We start from the raw sequence: 26,266 nt of genomic DNA, 5'->3' as shown, positions 1-26,266 counted from the left end.
AGTTCCATTTGCCCTAGTTGCTATGAGGACACTAGCATTCAAATGCACGTTGCTAAGAAGTGGTCCAAGAAGAAAGGGGTCCCAAACACCATAGCAAAAAAGGAGACTTGCAACACCAAGGAGTGATGCAACTACATAGGGTCTGGAGCACCAATACATGACATGGATCGAATATTAGAGAGAATAAATGGTCTCCTTAGTGAGGCCATAGAAAAAACCTCATTTGTGCAAGAGAATATATTGGCAATGAAGAAGATGGATAAGCAATTACATCATCAGTTGCATCGTTAGATATATGTATAGCATTAATTTTTTGTGCTATGTAGTAACTAATTAAATACTTATACATTATAGGGAAAAACAAAATGTATCAACCATGTACCCAACAAATTCTACTTTATAATCAAGGGACAACAAGAGGAGCATGGCCTGAGTCTTGATGGGAAGGTCACTCGAGACTTGACCAATCTTCATCTTCCCTATGATTAATGGCTTATAATATTCAAGTTGTGGCATTGGAAGAATACAAAGATGTGCTTTATCTATCCATAACCTACTTTTTTTGAGGAATGCATACTGCTTTTCCACAAGGTGTATCAAGCCCTAACATGTGGAGAGATCATGGCAAAGTTTTCCCATGAGCTACACATTTGAGAGGAGCAATGCTGCAAGAAAAGATCCATCAACACATATGACTGCATGGGAAAATTTTGTGGCTAATGTGGTAAACATGTGCAAAAGAAAGCTTGGAGGGGCTGGAAAAGGAAGTTGGACAATTGGAAGAGGAAAACAATGTATTTTAGGGTGGACTACTTGGGTTTTTAAAAAGAAAACAATTGCACATAGAATACAAGTAATATTTGCACTGAACAGAATAATCTTGTGAATTCTAGACCTTTTGAACCAAATTACAGTTACAATTTTCAATGCATTTTTGATAGGGTTTTAATAAACAATATGTAGAAGTTGAGAAATTTACATGAGTTAAGGGTAACTCTCTAATGAAAGAAGGAGAGATTGCATAGGGTTGAGGGCTCCAATGCCATGGCTAAGAGAATCAAGGATGGCATTATCATGTTTGAGCAACACTTCAATGAGCTACAATAGTAAGGCCCACCTAATATTCAAGGTAATAGAAGTGCAAGACGATTTGAATGTGTCAAACTGCACGCTATTTTGACGTGGAATTGCCAAGGATTTTCTTGCTAGCTGAAACCTCAATAGGTAATTTTGACTCACCTTTTAGTATCTTCTTTTTTCTTTTGATAGCTATCATACTCGATTGGTGTTGTTTTTATTTAGATGCATTTTGAATTTGGATCATTTTGGTGCAATTTCGTACCTATTTTGCAAATAATGAAATGAGCATAATTTTGATACATTTTGTAATGAACATTTTGGATCTTTTTGGTACTCTCTATACATTTCAATACATTATTCTACATTCTATAATGAAAATGTTTAATATTTTAATATATTGTGGTAAATTTTGAAATATTATAGTATATTTTATCACTGACCTTTTGGTACCATTTTGTTATATATGTTTGTACTTTTTGGTAAACCTTTGGCAATTTATATCCTAAAGTCATATAAATTGATTATTCTTTTTTTTTAAAACTATTTTGATTACTGTTTGTTGGTACTTTTGTAACTTTTTATACTATTTGTGATATTTTTATAGTGTTTTGTGTATTGTTGTATATTTTTAGATGAATATCATATTTTTACATTTTGGTACTTTATATCTTACTCTCTATTGATACATTTTGGTATATTATATGTTAATATTTCTTTGTAATTTTTACAACAAATCTTTATGGAGTTATGTTGTTTGGATCTTTTTGTACTATTTGGGACTCGTGTACATTTTTGTAGTGTTTGTATTGTTTGTATTGTTTGGGATCCATTTGTATGTCTTTGAGGTATTTGGTACTTGTTATACTATTTGATACCTTTTTGTAGCTTAGATACATTTAAAAAACTTGCTACTTTTTTTGTACTAGGTTATATTCTCTATATACCAAGTTTTTAGACTTAATCTTTGAAAATATAGAATGTTGTGTTTTGGTGCAAATCTAATAAACTTAATATATGTTTGTGGTACTTTTTGGTAGTTTTATTACAGATACAATACATCTTTTAATCTATTGGTACAATCTGGTTGGATGCATATATATCTTGAGTACTAAGTTTGGATTTTTTTAGTACCACTATCAAGATTTGGTACTACTTGATTACTTCAATGTTAGCTAAGTTGTATCTTGTATATTACTATTTACATTCCTAGGACATTACCTTAGTAATATTTATTGACATTACATTTTCATGTTTATCTTGGAGATGGAATGTGATTTGCTCAAGGGCAAGTGTCAAGAGGATCAAGTCCAAAGTGACTTTCTTAAAATGTTGATTGTAGAACTGAAAAAAGGCAAAAGATTCACATTATTTCTTAGATGCCACATTGTGGATGAAGGCAACACAATCCATGTTTTGGGGTGTTATATTGCTTGTGGTGCTTAGATTCTACCTATGTATTTGATTCTTTCATGCTGGCCTACAAGCACCAATTCCACTCCCTTTGTTTCACTATCGCTCTCATGACAAACAACAATTGCGTAAAAGCTAGGTGCAATCAATGAATACTCGAAGTAGCCAAGAGTTGGGATCACAAAGAATATCTTCAAAAGAGTAATTGTCCGCTTCTTTTTTATATTTTTTTGATTGTTTTCTTTTCCTCATTTGTAATGGGTCATCTTGTTAAACTTAGTAGTTTATGAGAAAATAATGGAGTGTGCAAGCAACCATGCTACAGACAAGAACTCGAAGGGTAGACATGACTTTGATGAGGACATGGAAGAGCTACAAGGGGTTGGTGACCCCAACAAAAACTTGGGTGACATGGAAAAGCACAACATCGTTATATAATAAATTCAATATATGCTAGATGATCTACAAAAGGACATTTCAAAGAGACAAGGGCTCTACTATGGTATTGATGAAGATGCACATCAATCCAATAGCAATTTGCACAACCAAGTGGTTTTTGATGTTGAAGAGAAGGTGCCGAACATAAATGACCCCTCGATTACTAAGTCTTGTGATGAGATGATGGTCAATGTAGTTGCAAAAAGACATTATGGTATGCGTGATGTGGAGCTAGATTTTAGGGTGGATGGAGTCAAGGACCACAAGATAGAATCTATTAATTGTGAAGTGTAGAAGGGGGACCTAGAGAGAGAGAAGTATCCCATTGAGTCTACCTTTTGTGAAGGGAAAAAGGGGGACCTAGAGAGCGAGAAGGAGCTCACTGAGTCTACCTTTTGTGAAGTGTAAAAGGGGGACTAGAGAGAGAGAAGGATCCCTCTAAGGCTGAAGATAAAAAGGGGGAGCTAGGGGAGATGAGAAGCCCATTGAAGTTCATGTCTTTAAAGAGCAAAAGGATGAGCAGGAGGGAGAGAAGGAACCTATTGTAGGACCTATAGAAAATAAGAAATAGGTAGATGAAGATGATTCTTCCCTAGCAGATATTTTTATGTGAAAGGGATAAAACATTCATGTGTACATATGCCTAAGAAGTGTGTATGCAAGATATAGTGTTTTTACAAGCACTCCATGGCCTTGTAACTCTATCTTTTGTTATAAGTCCTCTATGGCACTTGATTTCTGGTGTTTTTTGAGTTCAACTATTTGTTTTGTCTCTAGCATATATCTTATTTGTGCCACTTTTGAGTTCAACTATTTGTTTTGTCTCTTGCACATATCTCATTTTAAATTTCTTTTGTAGCCCGAGACCTTTGTGGCTCGATGATCATAATGTCATAGAAAGTAAGCTTCCAAATGATCTTTCAATAATAAGAGACAGATTGATAATTTTTTATGTCAATGATGCTCTTGAAGGATTCAAAAGACCCTTATAAACATGACTAGGTATTGAATGGGTCCAAACCAATGTGGGCTAATAGAAAATTTTATTGCATGGTGAGGCCAAAAGCCAAAATGTTCCTACGAGAATTGGATCTGAAAAAAATGTTATGATATGGAGCTCTTGCAAGATGCCACAGTTGGTGCAAATTTTGTATGCATGCTTCCTGTACACTTAAAAAAACTCAAAACTTTCTTACAAGTAAAGCTACTTGGAGGCTATAGATATTTATGTGCTCTATAGTCTTATTGATTAAGTCTTATGTTATCGTCTCTATATAAATATATATTTTTTCTCAAGAAGAGTGCAAAGTACATCAAGAGAGTCTTCATGACATTCCCTATGCTAGTGTTGAATATTTGTTGTTTTAAAAAAACTTTCAAGAAGTGTGGGGAAAACATTCTCTCCTCAATGCTGTTAACACGATACAATTGAAGATCCTTGCCCATTGACCTCTCGTAGGCAACATTCGATGTTTGATGTCAAAGATGACTTATCCCCACTAATTGGCTAATTATTTTATTCGGATAGAAGGCTATTCATATCGATCTAAACCCCAAAGGTATGAGTTGTTCTAGCTGGCATGTGACATCCTATGCAATTTATCATTCAACTCCAATGTTTAGAATTTGTATGATAGCCTTGTTAATCATAGCCACGTCTACCTATCACATTGTGTATTGATTTTTTGTATCAAATTATCAATACCAAAGCCTTTTTTAGATACTTCTTCATACTTCTAGCCTTTCTTAAGCTACAGTTTTGGATACTTCTTAGTACTTGCAGCCTTTTCTAATCTACACTTTTTGACATGTTATGATGTTTTATTTTCTTTGGTAGTTTTAAGTACTGCTAGAGTCATTAGGTTCTAGTTGATGGTACTATGTGGTTATCTTAGGGCTTTAAAAAATGTTAGCTGATGATGGTACCTTTGGTGGATTAAAGTGGCAAGAACAAAAAGACTTTAAGCATTTGATGCTATGCAACTTCAAGTTTGGTATTGTGTTACCAAGAACAATAGACTTCAAGCTTTGGTGCTACATATACAAGATTTGGTCATGTAGTAAAGAAATTGCAACAAAGGACTTGAAGCTTGTGATACTACATACTACCAAATTTGGTATTGTACAAAAGCAAATTAGAAAATATAGTAAAGTGGCAAGATCAATAGAATTTACACATTTGACACTATGTAGTTTTGAGTTTGGTATTGTATTATAGTACCAACACCAAAAGTATTCAACCATTTGGTATATTATAGACCAAATTACCATATAATAAAGAACCAACAAAGACCTTTAAACTTTTGGTACTTGTATTTGTGATTCACATATATTGATGATGCTGTGATATATTGATTAGTTTGCCATACACTTATCTAGATCATCTCTTTTGCAACAAACAAAACATATACATGTGTGATGCTTGCCATGGTGCCCAAACTTGTTTTGTTTGATTAGATTAAATGCCTCCTTAAAATATATCATTTGGATATGATATACACAATAACATATATATTGCTCCTTCAATATTCTGGCAAAGTAAGGCTTTAATGACTCAAAGCATCTAAGAGATATTTGTAGTTCTAGATGGGCTATTTTGAATATTTGGTACAGCTCAACTTATGACATTAAACATTCACACTCATGATGTTAGTTTTTCATTTAAAATAATCATTGGTATTATGCTATAGTATCTTGGTACCCTTCTTTGGTACTATTCATTAGTATAGATTTGGGAGTCTGTAATATCAACTTGATACTTTAAATACCAATCTAAAACTTTACAATGCAAATTTGGTACTATATTAGGAAATATGACAAAGTAGTAGACCCATTTAATAACCCCTTTTGGTTCTATAGAAAATCAATTTGGCACTATATAGAACCAATTCGGTACTTTGCATAAACATTGTAGTACTATGATAGAAAAATAAGAGAGTACTAGACCCAATTGGTATCCCTTTTGATTTTACACAGAACTAATGTGACGCTATATATAAATAATTTGGTACTTTACAAAAGAATTTTTTGTGCTATGCTATGAAATATAACATAGTACTTGAGCCATTTGGTACTACAAAGTACTAATTTTGAAATTTACAAAATAAATCGGTACTATTATAATAAATGTAAGAGTAATGGAGCCATTTGATACCTCCATTGGGTATCATGTTGTACCAATTTGAATCCTTATAGTATCCTTTTGGTATTGTTCTAGGGAATATACTGGATCATGTACAGTAGAAATTTGGTACTTCATAAAAGCATTTAGTATCTTATAGTATCCTTTTAGTACTATACCAGGGAATGCTATAGAATACTACATCCATTTAGTACTATACATTTTCAATTTGGTGCTTCACAAAAGATTTTGGTACTTTGTTAGGTTCAAGTCCCTACTTTCCAGATCTGGGTGGGAAATGCATATCACAAAAGCATTTGGTGCTTCACAAAAGCATTTGGTACTTTGTTAGGTTCGAGTCCCTACTTTTCAGATTTGGGTGGGAAATGCATATCACTCATGTGCCCTCTCATAACAAATTTTGCTCACGGTCTCTCACCCCATGAATTCTCCTTCCATCAAATCTCTCTCACTCAGCTAGCTACACTACCCACACCATAGCTCACCAAGCAAGAAGAATGCCAAAAGAGAATAGTCAAAAAAGGAGGCTCATAACCTTTTAGTCTAGATGAGTGTTGTGAGCTTTGAAGCTCCAAAAACTCCACCAACATCTACACTTGAGCTCGGTACTTCTTACTCTGTCATCCCTCATGCATGTGAAGTAGACCCTCTTGCTCATTCATCTAAGTTGAGATGGTTTTGCCTTCAATCTCTCTCTCTCTCTCTCTCTCTCTCTCTCTCTCTCTCTCTCTCTCTCTCTCTCTCTCTCCCTCAAGCTCTTTGCACCTGATGCAACAACTCAATCTCTCTACCTCTCAATCTAGGAAGGAATACTAGAAGGTGAGGAGAAAGGGTAGAGGAGCAAACATAGAGCAAGAACCAACACACAAGCCCTCACAAGACTTCTATCTCCTTGCCTCAGAAAGCTCACATGCACATAGTACATAGAGGTGAAGAAACAAAGTAGTGGTATAGAAGCAGATAAGCTTTTGTTGCATTAGTCGTGAAATGAGTTACAAATAAGGTTTCACCTTGTATATGAAGTTTCAATTTTTTGAAGCTTGGCAGGGCCCTATTCTCTATTGGTGCCTGCCACCCATTCACTTAAAATCCACCCTGAGGGTATTGTGACACTTTGAGCTATCTATTTTCCACAAGAGGTTAACTCAGACACATGTGGATCATTAATTGCACTTTTTATTTTACAAGTTGTACAAGAGCGATCTTGGCACTCAAGAAAATTTCAATTTAATAACTTCTTCCTATAAGTAGAATGGTGTTAAATTTTGCATATTTAATGTCAATCCATCATCTTTTCCCATTGCATGCACTCTCTTTAACTATTTTCCAATCTTTCACATGCTTTTCTATTTTTCACGTTGCCCTTGGTTTTTTCTTCTAGCATATTCCATTTTTGCCCCATTTTGTCATTTTTTTACCAAATTGGTTAACATTGTCCCCCTCATTATTGCTGTGCTAATTCCATGGCACATGTAAAAGTGCATGGAAGTTGTGTGGAATGATGAGAGGTAGAGGTAAGAGGTCAAGTTGAAGATGAAGGAAATCAGTGGGTCTTCGCAGCTCCTCAAGGTATTTGCTATAAGGAATAGTGTGCATATAGCATGGAAAGGTGGGTGGTTGGTGTGATTAGAAGATGGGTTAATGCTAGAGAAGCCAAGGCTCTTTATATCTATCCCACACTTTGATAACCCAATTAGTGAGAGGTGGTAACATGATATGTAGTGATGTTTAGGGAGATAGGTCTACCAATTTCTTGGGGTGTCCTATTATTAAGGACCCTAAACTTGTTGTGGGGGAAAATGGGCTAGGGGTTGAGAATAGAACCAATTGACAATAATCAATGGGCACTCTTAAGCTTAAGAAGTCTTAGGTATTGTGCAAGTGCAAGGGATATTTATATACATATATACTTTTTACTCTAGTTTTTCCTCTCTTTTTCCAAAAAATTAAAGATGCTTACTATTCCCTTTTTTTTCCCTTCCGCGGGGGCTAGAGGGAGAAAGGGCTTCAATGAGCACTCAAGATAGGGTTTGCTCATGATGTGAGGCTTTAAATTAGTCAAAATACCAAGGGAGTTGTGGGTAGGAAGGGATGACTACAACTAGTGAAGCATGTGGTATTCATGTCTTCTAGCAGGTTCAAACAATAAGCTCGTAGCTTGGTGGCATTGTCAATCATTTTTTTGAAAACTGAAAACCCCTAGTCAAACTATAGTTAGGTTTGATTTCTGCTAGCTTAGTTGTTAGTGTGATAGTTTGTTTTGACATTTTGTAATTGGATTTCTTGTGATTGTCTAGCTTAGGATTTGTTTTTCTCATTTTGTTTGATTTGTTGAGTGTGAAACTTGATAGCCTTGGTCAAGCTTGGTATTTTTTGGACAAGTTGAAGCTAGAGTTTGCTAGTAGTTGCCAAACATTGTGGAAGAGGTTTGTTTTCTTGCTAAGACTCTTGCACATCACGGGGATTATGGGTTCACGAGTACTTCATGTTGCACTTGTTTGATGCATTGCACTAGGGGGTCGTCTCCTAATCTTATCAATTACTCCCATGCCATGGGTTGGGATGAAGCACATTTCGCACCATCGTTGAGCACTTGCACGACATGAGGCCTGTTGTAGCTATATGCAGTAAGTCCTAGTTGCACGTACACTTGAGAGAGCACCTGTCATTGAGCACACACATTTCTTACACACACGATATTTGGGATATTCATCACCAAGTTACGAACCTCTGGATGAGTGTGTAACATGGTTGGGTGAGTTAGAAGGTCGTGAAGGACGTCCCCAATTGTGAGATGGGTTGTTCTTATCTAGTCAACATCTTGAGGCCATCATTTTCTTGAGCGATGATGAGATTATGGTGGGTAGAGTGGAGATTGATATTATTTTTATGAGTGTTGAGAGGTGAGGATAAGTAACTTTAATTAACAAGGAACTTTGTTTGCATTATGCATGGCACATGATCACATGTAGATAGGCTAGGCACATTTTCTTCAATGCATACATTACTTTTGTATGTAGCATCGATTGATTGGTTGCATACCAAGATCCAACATTGCATATTTTTCCAAATCGAGAATGATTGGGTACTGAGTTCATTTCAAAAAACCATATTCTTGTTAGGGCACACTTCATAAAAAACATGTTCATATCTAGAGAATGTTTATTTTGAAGACTCAATGATCCACGGAAAAGGTCGTAAGTTTTTCATCGTCAGCGAGTATTTCTTGAAGAAAAAGAGGACATGTGTGCTGAAAGTGTGTGAAATTACAAGAACAATAGGCCAAGGAAGGTAATAAGTCATCCAAGATAAAAGATGGGAAAAAATGATTATTTTTGCCCATTTTTTATGGATTTTTGCAATTTTACCCACGTTGGCTTGTCGACCAGATGCGTTCCGATCGTTTCGAGTCTCCCGATGACTATATTCAGAGTTCATATGATGAAGTTATGATCCAAACAAGTTGGAAATAAGCATAGGGCAAAATAAAAAGAAAATGTGAAAAGCAATAGAAAAGCAAAAGCCAAAAGCTGAAAGAAAAAAGCCTAATGTTTGTGAGAGAACTTGTGAAAACTATATAAGGATGAGGAAGAAAAGAGCAAGGGGCCTTCCCGCTCAAATACAATTATATCATGTGAGAGGAGAGAGGAGGGTCGCATGTGGGAGTGTGAACTCTTGTCATGCTAGTTATGAAGTCGGAGAATATGGATGTCGAAGCGCCGAGTGTCGGCCCAAGGTTATCAAGGTATGAAATTTCCATGATGTTGGATTTGTTTTCAAAGTTTGTTTTGATCTTTGTGCAAAGTATTAGTGTTTTCAAAATTTGAGTTGTGTTTATGTGATGCTCTACCCAAAATTAAGTTTCTTTGTCATTTCTGAGCTACAAGAGGCATTGTGTGTTGTTTGGTTTTGTGTGTGGTTCATGTGGTGTTTGCCGAAACATTTAAATTTTTTGTGTTGTGTTGTACATTCGACAAAGTCAATTCCCCCAACCGGCACTCCTTAACGTCTCATTATCAGGTTATGAGTGAGGCCTATTCTTGATCACCACTCACGTAACATCGTGTAGAATGAGACAAGACATAACATATTTGTTAATACTTGCGTTCATTTCAAAGAATGAAGGGTGGTGCATTTCCTCCTTTGGTGCTCTCTTCTAATTTAGTAAGACCAGAAGGAGCTTGAAATAGTTGCATGTGGCAATAACGTCTAGGTTCGAGCAATTCTGAAATGTATCCACAAATTACTGGAAGGTTGGCACCAAGTCCCTTTCTTGGAACTTAAGATAGTCATCTAGCCCTATGGCTCTTGCATTCTAGATCAGCAGGTAGTGAAATTTCCCATGGATATCAGGGTCATAATCCACCCCATGCCTCTTAGGGTAATGTAGAAAAGAGGGGTTTTCCTCTTTCAGCTAATGCAACATTGCAAAAAGCCATCCATGCCATTTTGCTAGTTTCTAGAATGGATCTTTATCAAGCTGGTTGTGCCTCAAATCCCGAAACCCTTCTAGGTACTTCTCCAACCTTGCCACTACAATAATGCTCCTTAGTGCGCCACAACCCTGGGTCTTGCAATTTCTAGTCAATCTAGCATTGTCCTTAGGCTTCCCTAGTTTGTATCACTTGTTCCATGGCATTGATAAGGAGGGTCCATTTGAGCTTCCCACTCGTCATATCAAATTTAAATTTCACGGGTCTGTCCCCTGGGGCTTAGCTCTTCTCAATGTGGAAATATCATTCTCCCAATGAAATTGAGGTTGCCTCTCTCATCTTCTCAAAGGGGGTGTTTGGCACCTCTTGGGGTGTCACCTTGCACCATTCTCTAAGTTCACTTATCCTTGCAAGTTTCTTCTACTTTTGTTTTGTCAGTGTTCTTGATGAAGTAGACTAAGTTGAAAAATTCCCTATGGTAGGTTGGTTAGGAGGAGTGGTGTCTTCGATATCTGGCATTTAATACTCCTCCACATCTAGTGGCAAGGGTGACAATGGTGGTTGTTCTATCTCTAGGAAGCCCAGTATAGTTAATTTCTCATTTGAGAAACGTCTGCCTTGAGTTGACACACTACCTCATCTTTTGTGGGCTTGTACTCTAGCTGTGGTAGAGGTCCCCTATGTTTTGAAGTGCCTCTTTGGCCATCTACAATTTCCTTTTGAGGTCTTCTATTGTGTCTTCTTCTATGGGTTTTGTGACTTCAGTTAGTGTCTTCATAGAACTCCTCTGCTAAATCTTCATTATTCTCTTTGCCACTTTTTCCCAATCCAAGGCAACTTCCTTTTTGTGTTTTTCCTTTGACAATCTACAAGCCAAATCCTGCATGGGTTCTTCACTTCTTGCTTCTAGTTGTTCCATCTTCATCTTGACTTGTTCTAACCCTCTATTCTACCACTTCATCAAGGCTTTCAAAGTGGTAGTTTGATCCCTTATATTTTACTGAAGTTCTTTCTCCTTGTTGAGTTCTTCTATTCTTTGATCAAGGTCTTCCTTGTTCCTATTGGATTCCTTTTGTTGCCCTTCCAACTGGAGCATATCTTGCCCTTCACTTGTATAATTTCTTCACTGTTTTGTTGCAATTAGCTGATCTAGTCTTCTTGTTGCTTCACCTTCTCTTCTAGTTGAGCCATGGTGGCCATGGCATCCTTGTGCTATGTTTCCCATTTTTCCCTGCTCTCCTTCTCTTGTTTGTACTGCCATAGTGCTTCTTTGTACTTGTTATTGTCTACTTCTCTCTTTGCTAGCGAAGCTATATCCATCCTTAGGGTGTAGATGTTCCTTGTGTATTGCCATTGTATAGTGACGTAGGTATCTTTCTCTTTTTCTAGTGCTAGCATGGCTTGTTTTCTCTCCTCTTCCTTATGGTCCCTTTGCTCTTCTAGTGTATTTAGTAAATCATCAAAGTCCTATCGAGGCCCTTGTTTGATGAGTGGCATGTGAGATGATGTTTCTTCTACCCTAGAGATCTTCTCACCCCTCCTCTCTAATTCAACTTTGTTTGTGGCTAGTTTCTTTAATCTAGTGCATCTATTTTTTTTATTTGCTTTTGGAGACCATCAAATATATTTCATCCATCCATAATGATGCTAAGGCATCTTGGTTTCTCCCTTATCCTATAGGGGTTAAGGGTAAGGGTGGTAGGTCTAGGGGTGTTGTGGCTTTTTCTATGTGTTGGCTTGGTGGTGGGAGTGGTGGTAATGGTGTCGATTGGATTAGTTCTTTTCCCTTGTCTTCATCCCCATGGCCCATCCCCCACTCACTGAACTTCCTACTTTCATTGTTCTCTTACTTAATCTTGCTCTAGGTTGGGGTGGGTTGGGTGGAGCATCCATGTCTACTCTTCTTTCCCCTCGTGTCTACTCCATAGAGTTTCATACATCCTGATGATAGTCCTCATTCTCCTATCTTTTCTTGGCTTGGTATTCCTCTTCTGCCTTTTTGGATTCCTCCATGAACATTTCTAGTGCATCCTTCTCTTTCGAGGGTATTTTTTCCTCTTTCCCTCCTGGTTCTTGGTGGAATCTTTCTTCTTCCCCCCTTTTTCAGAACCCTTATCCTAGCTTTTTTCTTGGTCATCTTTCCGTTCCTTTTCTCCATTTCTAGCTTTCTCCTCTTTTTGGTTTTTGATGGCTTCAAGCTCTAGTTGTGTATCTTCTGTCGTTTTCCTTCTCTCTTCTTTGATCTTTTTTTCCTCAAGGTCTGCGCTATTCTTCTGCCACCTTAGGTGGTCTGTGTACTCTCCCCTTCTTGGGTTTGACTTTGCTTCTCTTGTGTATTGGATCATGCTTACTTGTGATCTTTTCCTTTGAGATCACTTCTTATATTGAGGAGGTTGATGTGTCCTCCTATGTGCTTGTTATCCATGACTTGTTGGGTCATTTAGAGATTCCTTCACAATGGCTGTTATCACATGGCCAAAAGCCACCATGGCATCTCTTCCTATAGCTTTTCCTCTAGTTGTTTTTTGGCTTCCCTTAGTGACTTCCTTAAACTCCAAAGCCTCTATAAGTAACTTGGACACTCCATCATGTATTGTGTTCTTGTATATGCATTTAGGGCCACATCCTTCAAGTGCACCCTCTGAACAAGTTTTCAAACATGGTCAAGTGCATCCTATTCATTGTAGTATTGTGGCAAGCACCAGAGAACAATGCGTGTATAAACTTGGTCTACACAGCTGTAAATTAGGATTGAGGATTGCCTCTAGCTTGATGCCATCATCACCCAATTTCCTCTTTGTAAGTTTGAACTAAGCCATGGCATCTTTTCTTTCTTTTGGTTTGAAAGGGTGTTGTGGTATAATTTTTCAAGAACTTAGTACATCATGAATGGTTAACTCTACCCCCAAACTTCTCTACATGCTTAGCCAAGGAGAAGACTCCCACCAGTTATTTGGATTTTTACTCTTCATCAACAACTTGTCTACAATTTTGGATTTGTCTATACCTCATATCTCCATTTCTTAGGATGTCCACATTCATGTTATATTTTACTTGCTTTGCATCTATAAAAGGAATTAGTGGCTTCTCGTACCTCACATGGACAACCTTTGCATTTATTCTTGCCATTTTTTTATGTGTTTGTAAAAAGGAGAATCTATGATAAGAAAGAAAATTGAAATTACCTAAGCTCACACATTTTATTTGTTCAAAAATTAATTGCAACTTTATTCCTTGCAAAAATTGTGAATCATGAAAGAAATTGACCTTGAACAAATGATTTACTCCCTCCCCTCCCTCAAAATTTAGCAATGCTTCCTAGCATATGGGGGTGGAGTGGTAGAGGAGGATCCTACTAGCACATGGCTCAACTATGCTTATTATAGAATGAAAAAAAAAAAAGAAACGAATTTTTTACAAAGTGAAAAATATAGACATACATAAGAATGTAGGCTAATGAGATGTTGTAGGACCCTTCTACAAAAGCCAATCATAAAAATTAGGATTTTATTCCATGGCAACATAATGGTCCATGTTACTTAGTTTGATGCCCATATAGGTCATATAGGTGAGAAAATTTGTGATGAAATCTCCTATGTTCAGGCGGCTAGCAATGTGTAGTTCCTCCTCACATAGTACTTCATCCAAATATAGATGTAGTAGCACGTGGTCCTTTAGGTGATTTTTTTGTGTGATGGCCAGCACACTCGAAAGGGAGTGGGCGCAGTATAAGTGGTGTCATACTCAAAGTATTTGATGGCTTGATGTTGTTCAACATTAGTCATTATTTGACAATCAAGTTGCTCCCACTATGCTCGAAGAGGGAATCACTTTTGAAGAAATGGGTACTTTGATTTGGCTAGTTTCTCCAAGTTTGCTATTTCTATTTTTAAGGTCTCTATGTGGCTATGCTTGAAAGATGTTATTAAGTAACTGTGTATGGTTTGCTCCTTGCTAACTTGCATGGCAATGAGTTCATCAGCAATAGAGACATGCTTGGTGAGGATGAATTTGTACTCCTCCCAAGAGCAAGGAAGGCCTCTAACTACCATTACAATATCTTCATCTAATAGACCTAGATCCAGGTGGTCATAGCTGCAAGTGAACAAACTGAATGTATTGTTAAGATGGTGGATGTTGTCAGCTATATTGTCACTTGTATCTATAGCCATGTCTTCAAGTAGTTCTAATATCAAAGGTCTCATATATATAGGTAGAAATTCTACATGTGGTTCTAGTTCAACATGACTTATTGATTATATACTTATACCTAACCTTACTGGAGGATTTTCTTGATTGTCATTCAGCTTTGGTGCATGCCCAACTAGGGGTGTGGTTGTCATATTAGTTGAAGATTGGTCTTGAGGTGTAATTGGACTTGAAGCAAAGACAAATGACGTGTCTCTTTGAGTTTGCAAAGGTGTTGTCTCCACAACGTGATGCTTGATGACTATTGGGATACTTAGAGTCAATTTTGTTGTGAGGGCTATGGGCTTTTAGTGTTTATGCTCCCATTTGCAAGCAGGTGGTGCTGGTCGATGGTTCAGATATCTTCCAATGCTCAATTGTGATGGCATGGAAGCATTCCAATTGGGTGCTTGATTAGGTGTCATCTTGAATTTTTGGTTGCTATAGGAAAGCACAATGAGTAGATGGTGGTGGTCGATGGTTCACAAGTCTTCTAGTGCTCAATTGTGATGACATGGAAGCATTATGACTAGGTGCCTGACTAGGTGTCAACCTGAATTGCTAGCTGCTATAGGAAAACACATTGGTTAGATTAACATTAGTGTGACTAGTAATGTGAGAATGAACTGGCTTTGCCTTTTGTGTGGCAGTGGTTATTGTGGGATTTTTCAAAAGCCATACCCAACAGTTGCCTTTGTAATACCCTTGCACACATAGTAAGGCCTTGGGGACCCATCACGACTTTGCATGTGTTCATTTGCCATAGCGCTAACTAGTTCATTGGGTTCTTCAATGGCGAGTTCAAGATTTGGGTTATTTTGTGGCCTTTGTTTCTTGGGTTGGAGACCTATTCTTAGGAATATACTCGATGTGGAATTTTTGCAAGGTGGCTAGCTTGCTTACTAGTTCTTGTTTATTCTTTTGAGCTTGTTATAATTCATTCCCTATATGTTTACCCCCCTCACTAGAGTTGGTGGAAAATGAAAACATCAGTGGCATCGCATGCTTGGCTAAAGGTTGGGTGCCCTTGCTACAAGCTGCTATGATTCTGACATTTGTGAGAGCAAGATGAATACATTGGGTCTCGTAATCAACATTGCATTGAGTTTGTTTCTTGAAAGTTTGGCGCACCTGTCCCACCCCCTCAGCATTCGGAAGTACATAAAAATGACGGGGAGGCTTTCAGTCTTGATGGTGATCATCATTTCACTCTCCTAATAGGAAGTATGGTTTTTCTCCATATGGAGTAGGTCCAATCATCATGTGTGAGTACATTATTATCAGCCCCTTCGTCAATCAATGCATCAAGTACATGATCTTTTTGGGTTGTAATTGGTAGCCTCAAATAGGCTTGTGCAATGGTTTCCTCATCTTTTGAGTCAATTTTAGTAATGGATACTACATGTATGTTTATGGATGGCAATAACATAGGGGGCTTGTGTAGTGGGTGCACTTGTGGGTAGTATTTCTTAATGAGATTTCCATTGAAGAAGCCTATGCCCTCTCCTTCCAGGGTTTTGAGCTCCCTATTATACTGATTCCATTGGTCCAATTTTCTATTTATGGTTTGTGATAGAATATAGTAACATTAGGTCATAATTTTCAAAGTCATGTTGTTTGACATGTTTGTCAAACTAGACCTTTCTTCGTACCTTTTCACAAATAAGGGTGTGTGTGGAAGTAACTCGAGTTTCGGATAACCTTTTCAATTCAATTAAATAGTCAGTCCAAGCCTTCTGGCTTTCCCATCTCTCTTGTACATCTATCTATAGGCTCAAATTAAAGGATTTGATTGGCAAGTTCACTTCTATTCCATATGTTAGCTTGAATGGTAGTTGTTTGGTAGCCATTTTGTAGGCAGTGCGATACACCCACAAGACTGGCATTAGTTTATTATCCCAATCATTTTACGAAGTAGAGACAATTTTTGTCAGTACATTGATCAAGTTTTTGTTTTTTGTCTTTGCTTGACCATTGGATTGGGGATAGTATGGCAACAATTTTCAATGGATAACCAAAAAGGTGAACAACAAATGCTTAATCACCTCATTGATGAAGTGTGTGCCCTGATCACCAACTAATTCAATTGGGCAACCAAATGGAAAATAACTTGCTCCCAAAGAAATTTAGTAGTGGTCCTTGCATAAATCTTCCTCATTGCTCATGCTTCAGCCCACTTTGCAAGATAATATGTGGCTACAATTATGTATTTTTCTTGAGAGTACTAAGTAGCAAAACTAATAGGTCCAATGAAGTCAATGCTCCATTTTTTGAATGGTTGGCATGCTATTACTAATGTCAACTTCTTTTTTTTCTTTCCTATAGAAACTTTTGTATTCTAGCACTCATCATGGTGATTAATAAACTTGGCAACACCACAAAATAGTGAAGGCCACCATAATTGAGACTATATAATCTTACATGCAGTGGCGTCTCCATTAAAGTGTCCACCTGCAATTCCACCATGTGCTTCAGTGAGCACATTGTGCATCTCATTTTCACAAACGCACCATCTCAACAAGCCATCCTAGCCTAATCAATAAAGCTGACTACTCATGGAAGTTATTATATGTATATGAATTGAAAGCTCGAGTTATTGAATTATACATGCAGGATGTTGACTGGGTAGCTTTCAAGAAGACACTCAAGGAAGAATTTTACATTGAAGACACCAGTTTGATTACCCGCAAGAATTTCTAGGAGTGGGTTCTACAACCCAATAAGGGTCTTGTGGCTTACAGAGTTACTAAGAGAATTTGAAAGTTGATTTGAGCAATTAGATCTTGTAGAACAGTAAGCTCTTGCAAGCCAAAAAATTAAATTGTTTCTACAAGTAGCAGATCTTGAGTTTCAAGAGAAGCTTGATGATCTGTTAGAGGATCGAGCTACAGAGACAGGGCTTAAAACAGAGTGGAGGATTGTTAAGGAAGTTATTACTACACTAGTGAAAAAGCATAGAAGAAGAGAAAGATTACAAGTATCTAGCTTGCCCAGTGTTACAAGCAAAAAATTTGATGTATCCAGTAAGCCACCCACTTCTGTGGCTAACCCTATGGTTGCACCTGTTGTTGTTCCCACTATTAGGGAAGATGTATTAGATGAATTGGTTAAAGGCATGCGAGATCTTCAATTGAAGGTCCCAAAATTGGATGAGAAAGGATAAGAGGAAAGGGGATTGGCAATATCCCCTAAACTAGGGAAAAGATGTATGTGATGTGATAGTTTATAGCATGAAAGGAAGGATTGTGCTACTTATCAGGAGCCTTGCCATGACAACCCATCTTTCGGAAAGATGGCAACCCATCTTTTGGAAAGATGGCAAGATCCATGCACAAGAAACGGAATTGCCTCTTGCTTTGAATTTTGGAAAGGGAGGTATGCAAAAGTTGTTGGAAGACTTGGCTGTCCAAAATGCTTATGCGGTTGTGCATGCTTCTACTTTTGGTCTACAATTGGATAGAATTCATGGCTAAGTAATGATTGGTCCAAAGGCTACAATATGGACACATGCTTTGCATGCAGTTGAAAAGAGGAAAGCTACTGATAGTGAAATGTCTCATGCAAGGCAAAACATTCATGACATAACTAGTTGGGAATCACAGATAGTAGATGCATATTCAATGGATGAATATTTAGCAAAAGGACAAAACACAAATGTAATTGTGGAAGAGAAATTGAAGAGAGATGAAGATAATGCAGGGATATCTAAGAGAGTGACTAGAAGAAGTGTGGATTTGCCTAAAGCTATAAATCAATAACCTCCCAAGCATGTTATGGAAGAGGTTGGGCGTAGGAGCAGAAACATGATAGCAAGCAAGAGGGCAAGCAACTAGGATATAAGCTATAATCTAATATTGAGACAACCATGGATGCCTTGGAAGATCCTGCAGTGGAAGATCCAGGCAATGTATATGTAGATCTTCTTAATGCATCTGAAGAGATTTATGAAGCTCATGTTTTACTTGATGCAGGGACTCAAAGGAGATTGATGAAGTGTTTGATGCACATGATTTGCAGGATACAATTATCGTTTTTGAGACAATTTATAAACTCAAGGATATGCCTTTAGAGGATGTTAGATATAATGCTCCATAGATGGAAACTATTTCAGATGCTTTATCAGAGGCCTTGATAGGAAATTCAAAGCTGCTTCAAGATATGGATTGCTTTACTATTTTTGGTGATGGTCAATATGTGTTGGATGCAACTAAGGCTCGGTTTATGTTTTTTGATGTGGTACACAATTTTCAAGTGAAGCAGATTTCCATATGTTTGACTTTGAAAGAGCAAGCATGTTGATATGCATTTGTTGATGGGTGCATTGATAGCTTGTATATGGAGGTTCCACAGCCTCTAGTGTACGATACACACCCAAGGGCTTATAACCCTAGAGGGGGTACTAGGTATGGCTCAAGAGTTGTATAAATGCTAAGTATTTTGATCATTCGAGGATCCAAGGAGATGGCTTCGTATATGCATGATAAGAGACAAGTTGATGTTATGGGTGTTTGACCTATATGGTGCATCGGTGGCACATACCGAAGGATGTACAGGTTCAAAGGGGGTGGATATCGTGTCGCTACGTGGACAAAGTGTGAAAAAACCTAGAGTGCATCATCATCCAAATTTCTTATTGATCTAGAGAGTCAATGCCATATTAGTCATTAGTGTCAATGTCCATAGTATGGATGGTTCAAAAATGCAAGATTTGTTGATAATTTTAGCCTATTTTTTATATTTTGGATATTATTTCTTGTAAATATCCTTAAAAACTATAGAAAACTTCTAAAATAGGGTGACATGCAAAAAGCAAGTTGCTTTTTCAACCAGTTTTGGTGATTTCATGCAAAAAATAACTTCTGAATCACGTACAGTGCGCGATCGCAATTTATAGGCAGTAAACAACACTTCGAATTGGGAGAAAAATGAGTGATATGGAAGAGTTCTGATCAAGTGTCTTTGGGTTTTACCCCTCTTTTGAAGCCAATGGAACCATCAAACTTGCAATCTGAGTAACATAGAAGAAGCTAATGTTTGGTGCACAATTTTTGTCTATCATAAAGCTCTAGGAGATCTAATGCTTGGACATTGCTTCCAAGTAGTCCTAGATAAGGATTTTGTTTATCTTCTCACGCTCTATTAATACATAGTGTTGAGCTTTGTCTTTATCTTTTGTACCTCTTGTCTATTCTTCATCTTCTCATCTATCTTATATTCTCTACTTCCTTCTCTCTCTAATCCTCGATGGATGCAACCTTTTGACTAAACCCCCTCCGACACCGTTCGAAGTGCTATTTGCTTCCTAAAAACTGTGATCACGTGTCGCACAAATTTGAAAGCCCCTCTTTTTATATGAGATCTCCCAAACTGGCGCAAAAACAATTTACTTTTTTCATGTCACCCTATTTTAGAAGTTTTCACCCTATTTTAGAAGTTTTCTACACCTTTTTAGGATATTTATAAGAAACAATATCCAAAATATCAAAAATATACTAAATTTACCCAAAAATCTCGTATTTTGAAACCATCCATACTGTGGACACTAACACTAATGACTAATATGACATTGACTCTCTAGATTAAGAAGAAAGTTGGATGATGATGCACTCTAGGGTTTTTCACAAAACGTCCACATGTACTGGCATGACATCCATTCCCTCTAAATCTGCACATCCTCTGGTATGTGCCAGAGTCCTAGTTGTCTCTAGATTTTGAGTTTTCCTCATCCTCTGCAACCATATCCTTTGCTTCTTCATCTTCCATATCCTTCTAGCCAGCCCTTGTATCATGGCCACTATTTTCTTCAGGTTCTAGAAACTCATAGTCAGTATATTTCCACCTCTTGAATAATGTGATTCTTTTCCTTGCTATCAGAAGTTTTATGGTTATCCTATCCAACTCTTTTAATGCATAAGTAGCATTATCAAACACGTCTTACCACATATGGTCCAAACCATCATTTGGAGACTTTACATACGGCACTATGTTAGTTGTCCAAATTGATATCATAAACCAACACCCAATCCCCATCTTTGTATGGTTCTTGGCCTCAATCTATGTCTTTTGTCAAACTATCTCTTGTTCTATATCCTTGCTGCTCTTAACTTTGCAACTGCTGCCTCTATGTCTTCTGACTTTCTTTCCAACTATCTAATACGTAAGGCCAATAACTCCTTTTCCCAAGGTAGCACACTCCATGTGACTATCATCTCTTCTATCTACATGATAAGTTTTTGACCGTACACCAATTCAGAAGGTATATATCATGTAACATCACTATGAGTTGTTCTATCAGCCCACAAAGCATAAGAGAGAAATCGTTGTAACGTGTCCACCTGTTCACTTGTAGGACACGTCTTAGCATCCCATCGGGAAGAGAGTCTAGAAAGCGCCACCCGGCACTCCCACGGAATGTCACAGGGTTTGCGATCTAGGTCTTCCCAAGTCTGCCACAAAGCAGAAGCATTCCGGCTGTTCCCACTTAGGACCGACCTCCTATTACATTAGAAGTACTCATGGGCGTCCCTTGACCTCTATTTTTCAATGCCAAAGTATTTCCAACACATAGACTTGGATTCTAGTTTGCCCTAGAGGTATAGGCCACTTGTAATTGCAACTCCACCCCCTCTACTCATGTAATAGCTATATCAATGCCACCAAGAGTAAAATGATCAATTGCACTTGAATGTTAAGTCTAGCCCATGCAAAAATTACTGGAGTTGAGCAGCTAGAATGGGAATATAAATCTGCAACTTACAAAATACTTTTTGAAGAGCTGAAAATGCTCTTGAACTATCCCAAATCAATTCTAACAGCAACTTCCTTCCTCATTATAAGCTTAGAGAAATGCATGCAAAAGGATTATGCTTCAAATGTGGGGAGAAGTGGTCACAAGATCATAAGCTGAATTGTAAAGCTAAGAACTCAAAAATCAACATGGTGATCACTCAAGATGTGGCAGTTGAAGAAAAAAAGATCAAGAGGGAAATTTACTACATGTTGATGCATACCCAATGGTTGAAGAGATTCAAGAAGAAGAGCATGCCACCAACGAAGGATTCTATGATCCCATGGATGGATTTCCATTTGATCCAGGTGGCACTTATGATTCTCATGCTTCCTTATGTACCATCTCACATGATGCATGGACTGGTTGCAAAGGGCAAAATACACTTAGACTCAAAGGTTTCATCAATGACAAGGTTGCACATATTTTAGTGGATATGAGCAGCACTCATAGCTTCGTCAACACCAAATCTTTGAACGGACTAAAGTTGCTACCCATTGATATAGATTATTCTTTGCGGATATAAGTTGCAAATGATGGATATGAGTCTAGTAAAGAAGTGTGTCCATGCACTTCAATTGAGCTATCGCCCTCTTGTACAATACAAGTAGAATTGATCACTTTGGATATGGGCCTATTGACATTGTTATTGGATGTAATTGGCTGAAGACACTTGACAAATTCACTTTAGACTTGAAGCAAAGACAAATGGGATTTAATTGGCAAGGACAACACATAGAATTGAAAGGCATAGACCACAAACAAATAAATCTCATCTCCATGAAGAAATTGTGAAAAGAAATCAATGCCAAGTCATGCATCTTCACTCTTTTTCTTGCGAAAGTAGATGAAGGGCAATCATCAAATCAGCCATCTTCTACTTCAAAAAAAAGGGATCCAAGATTGGAAGAGCTATTTGAAGAATACAAGGATTTATTTCCACCATCATCTTTACCTCCAAAGTGAGAGGTTGACCATCCTATTGATTTGTTGCCTAACACAAAGCCCATCAACAAATCTCCCTATCGCTTGTCCAATTTTGAAAGGGAAGAAGTGGAGCAACAAGTAAAAGAATTGCTACAAATGGGTTTAATTCAGCAAAGCCAATCACCGTTTGTCTTTCCTGTGCTCTCAATCAAGAAGAAGGATGGACCATTTCATAGGTGTATTGATTATCAGGATTTGAACAAGTCAACGGTCAGATTAGTGGAAAAATCCTCTCGATCCCAAGAGCTAGCCATGATGAGCCCTACACGCGAGCATGTGCCTAGCACAAGTGCTACTATAGAGGAGGCTAGACAATGACCAAGGGTGGAAGGCAAGGGAAAGACCCTGCCATCAATATGGCTACACAGCACCCCAACACAAGGAGCCCCCAGAAGCAGTGGTTAATGAGAGTAACGTGATGGCGTGGGTGCAATACTTATTGGGAAAAACTGCATGAGCTGGCACCAACCACATCAAAAGGGGCCCCAATGGTAGGAGCCAAGAGATTATTAGCAGGCTAATGCAGAATCCCATCAAGGTCAAGTGCCACACCTTTAGATATCTACCACTTTGGTACCCTTGGCAATGCACAATATATAAGAGTATGATGAGCTAGTGAAAGAGTTCGAGAGCCAATGTGAGAGAATGAATGAGGAATGAAAAGCTGTGCTCGCTAAGCTAGAAGCAGAAAATGAGGCATTTATAGCCTTTTGATTGGAAAAAACAAGGCAAATGATGATATGTACAAGAGAAGTGACAATAGTAAAAGAGGCCTTGAAAGCAAGATAGGGTGAAGAAAATATAAAGGACCTATACAAAGAAGAAAGGGAAAGCTACATGGCTTTAGAGCAACTCTATGCCTTAAAATCCAAAGAAAACAAATGTATGGAGTTAGAGAATAAGGAGTTGAAGTGGTAAAGAGAGGAGTTGAGATAGGAGCTACATGCCACAAAGATGCAAAAGGATGAAGAGACTGTGAAGAAGATGGTGAAGCTGCATAATCAAGTCCAGGTAGCACTCCATGAGCAGGACATCCTAAGGGAGCACATGGAGTGCAAGAGCCATGACAAATAAAGAATACTTGCAATATGGAAAGAGCAAGAGAAAATGGTAACTACCCTCTCACAAGAGCAGAACCAAAGCCTTGAACATATGAAAGAGAGCATTGAAGGATAGGCAAAAAGGAATGAGGCTTGAATCAAAGATTTGACAAAGCACTTGGTGCTATCAGAAAGTGATCACATGGTGGCTGAAGCAAAAGTGGAAGTGATAGAGACAAGGATGCTAGCACAGCATGAAGCCTTCTCTTAGACACTGTGTTGCATCTTACTCAAGTTGAAGGAGAAGAGACCATTGAAGGGCTCAAAAGAAAATTAGAACTCACAAGAAGAGCCTTAGGATATGGCCTCCATGAAAAGACACTTAGTGCCAGTATTGGTCTAAGCATAGAAGAGCAAAGAGATCATTTGATCAAGGCAGGGTTGTCTAGGGAAGAGCTTGATGTGCTGGAGTTTGGGGAACAAGAGTAGCAAGCACATTTCCCCACTTAGGAGCGTGTAGAGCCAAATCTGGAAGAAAGGCCTGATTTTAAGCACCAAAATGATGATGAAGAGAAGCTTGATGTGCCAAGTCCACCTCCACAACCTAAATCGCAAGTAGAAGTGCATGATGAAGACCCCACTTCCCTTGAGAGAGTTGTGGAGATGAGGTGCATAAAGAAGGGAATTGGCAGATCTATCACAAAGAAAGCTTAGTGCTAAGCCTTAGCTAGTGCTTGAAGCCCCTATCCTTCAATGCAAAGATTGCTTACAAGTCAATTGGGCACAAGAATTGTCCCTACAGGAGCAGTATGAAAGTTGTTGCAATCCCTTCGAGTTCACCTTCTCCTACCCTCGATCACTTGATTGAGTGCTATCACCAAGGGTGGTGGAGGAGGTGATCAAGTTCTCAATGCGGTTGGGCAACAGGTGGCTAGATAAAAGAGCAAGACACCCAACACTATGGGAGAGGGAACCTACCAGATATTGGGAGGACAAAGTGATGGATGAGCCTAGAATAGTCAAGGGTTATGAATCCCAACCAAACTAGAGAATAAATATATGTGATGGCAGTATAGATGCATGGATAGCCTTCAGCAACACATTGCCATATGAAAGGGATAATTTGACCTACATGCCTACCCAAGGAGATTCGGAGTAGATTTATATTTTGAGATACATGCAAGGTAGGCTTTCCCTCGAATCTACAATGTTAACGTGGCGAACCCTTGTTGAAAAATGACAAATGATGTATGCTCCAAGAAGAGCTGTCTTGAATCCCATATGCACAGTGAGGAGAGTGGAACAACCCAACTTCTATATAGCATTGTACTTGACTATCACTTTCATATGAATGAATACATGATGATGCTTTTCTTTATCAGTTAGTCTCACTCTTGTACTTGTCATTCCAATACACAAGATTGTGTTTATGAGTCCAAGCTGCCATCTTGGAATCTAATTCACTTGTGTAACAGCTGGTCTCTACTTGTTTATGTCATCATGAGTTTGGTCTTCATCTTCCATCTACCATAGCTTTTTCCATGCTCTAGATCCACATCTTTTGACATGGTATCAGAGCGCAATTGAGCATGGCTTAGCATGTCTCAGGTCTCCTCTTTTCTTTTTTAGCTCCTCTTCATCTCTAGACAGCTTAGGATCAGTGTATGACTCCATTTGCGACTTCATCCTCACTTGACCTTGAGGCTGCCATAGCTAGAACTGCACCTACCTCTGATTGAGCTTCTCGATCTCCCCCTACAGAGCATAACTCCACTTGCTTCCTTCTAAGGGATTTCCCCTTGGCTTTGGGCGATGTTGCCTATCACATAACATCACGACATTGGTCATTTTCCTGCCTGACATTCTAGAGATTGTGCTTTGTTGTCCATTTCTACACCTGCAAACTGGTCGTACGGTTGTGTGCTCCACTTGGTGCATGCCCTGTCCTGGAACCATAAGGCTTTGATAGCCCCTTACCTAAGCTACCTTTACACCAGAGATTCAACCAAATTGTCCACTCCATGCGCGGCTGTGACAAAAAAAACCAAATGGTGGTCTGCAAACCCTAGAGTGTGGACTCCATAGCCAAAGCTCCAAATTTCATCCTTTACACTTTCTCAAGCTCACTAGAGCTCCTACCACTCAAGTCTACTACCTAACCAAACCAACAAATCAATAAGGAGGGGAGATCTTGTAGACTTGAAAGATTTGGAGCAAGCAACAAGACATTTAAGCTCAACATCAAGTTCAAGTATGGTACCTACATGTCATCCACAAGTTCGTGAGAGCAAGCAAATCGAGCACTGACTAGTATCCATTAATTCTCAACTAGTGTCAATTTGACATTGATCTTCTTATGTCTCTTGACACATTAAAATAAAAAAAAATTGTTGGTTAATTAAAGCTTATCAACATGGTAGAGATTGAACAAATAGCTAAAGTCAATGTTGAAGGTTTTCACACTTGGAAGGAGAAAACCATGTACCATCTCATGAGGAAAGACCTCTGGGATCTCTTTGAGGAAGATGATGTGGATGACAATGCTAAAGAGGAAGATGTTGCAGAAGACCAGCCTAAAACAAAGACATGGAAGAAGATGAACAACAAAGATCTAGATATTATTTCCTGGGGTCTATCTGATGATGTATTACATCATATTCCTAGCAACAGGGATGCAAAGAAGGCATGGGAAGAACTTGACAAAATCTTTGGTATACAAGCAAAGAACTCAAAGGTAAAATTATTTATGCGGTTTTATAAG

This window comes from Lygodium microphyllum, chromosome 5 (assembly GCF_053477565.2).
Source record: "Lygodium microphyllum isolate KBCC chromosome 5, Lygodium_microphyllum_v1.1.10, whole genome shotgun sequence".
Lineage (NCBI taxonomy): Eukaryota > Viridiplantae > Streptophyta > Polypodiopsida > Schizaeales > Lygodiaceae > Lygodium > Lygodium microphyllum.
This window is presented reverse-complemented; position numbering follows the sequence as displayed.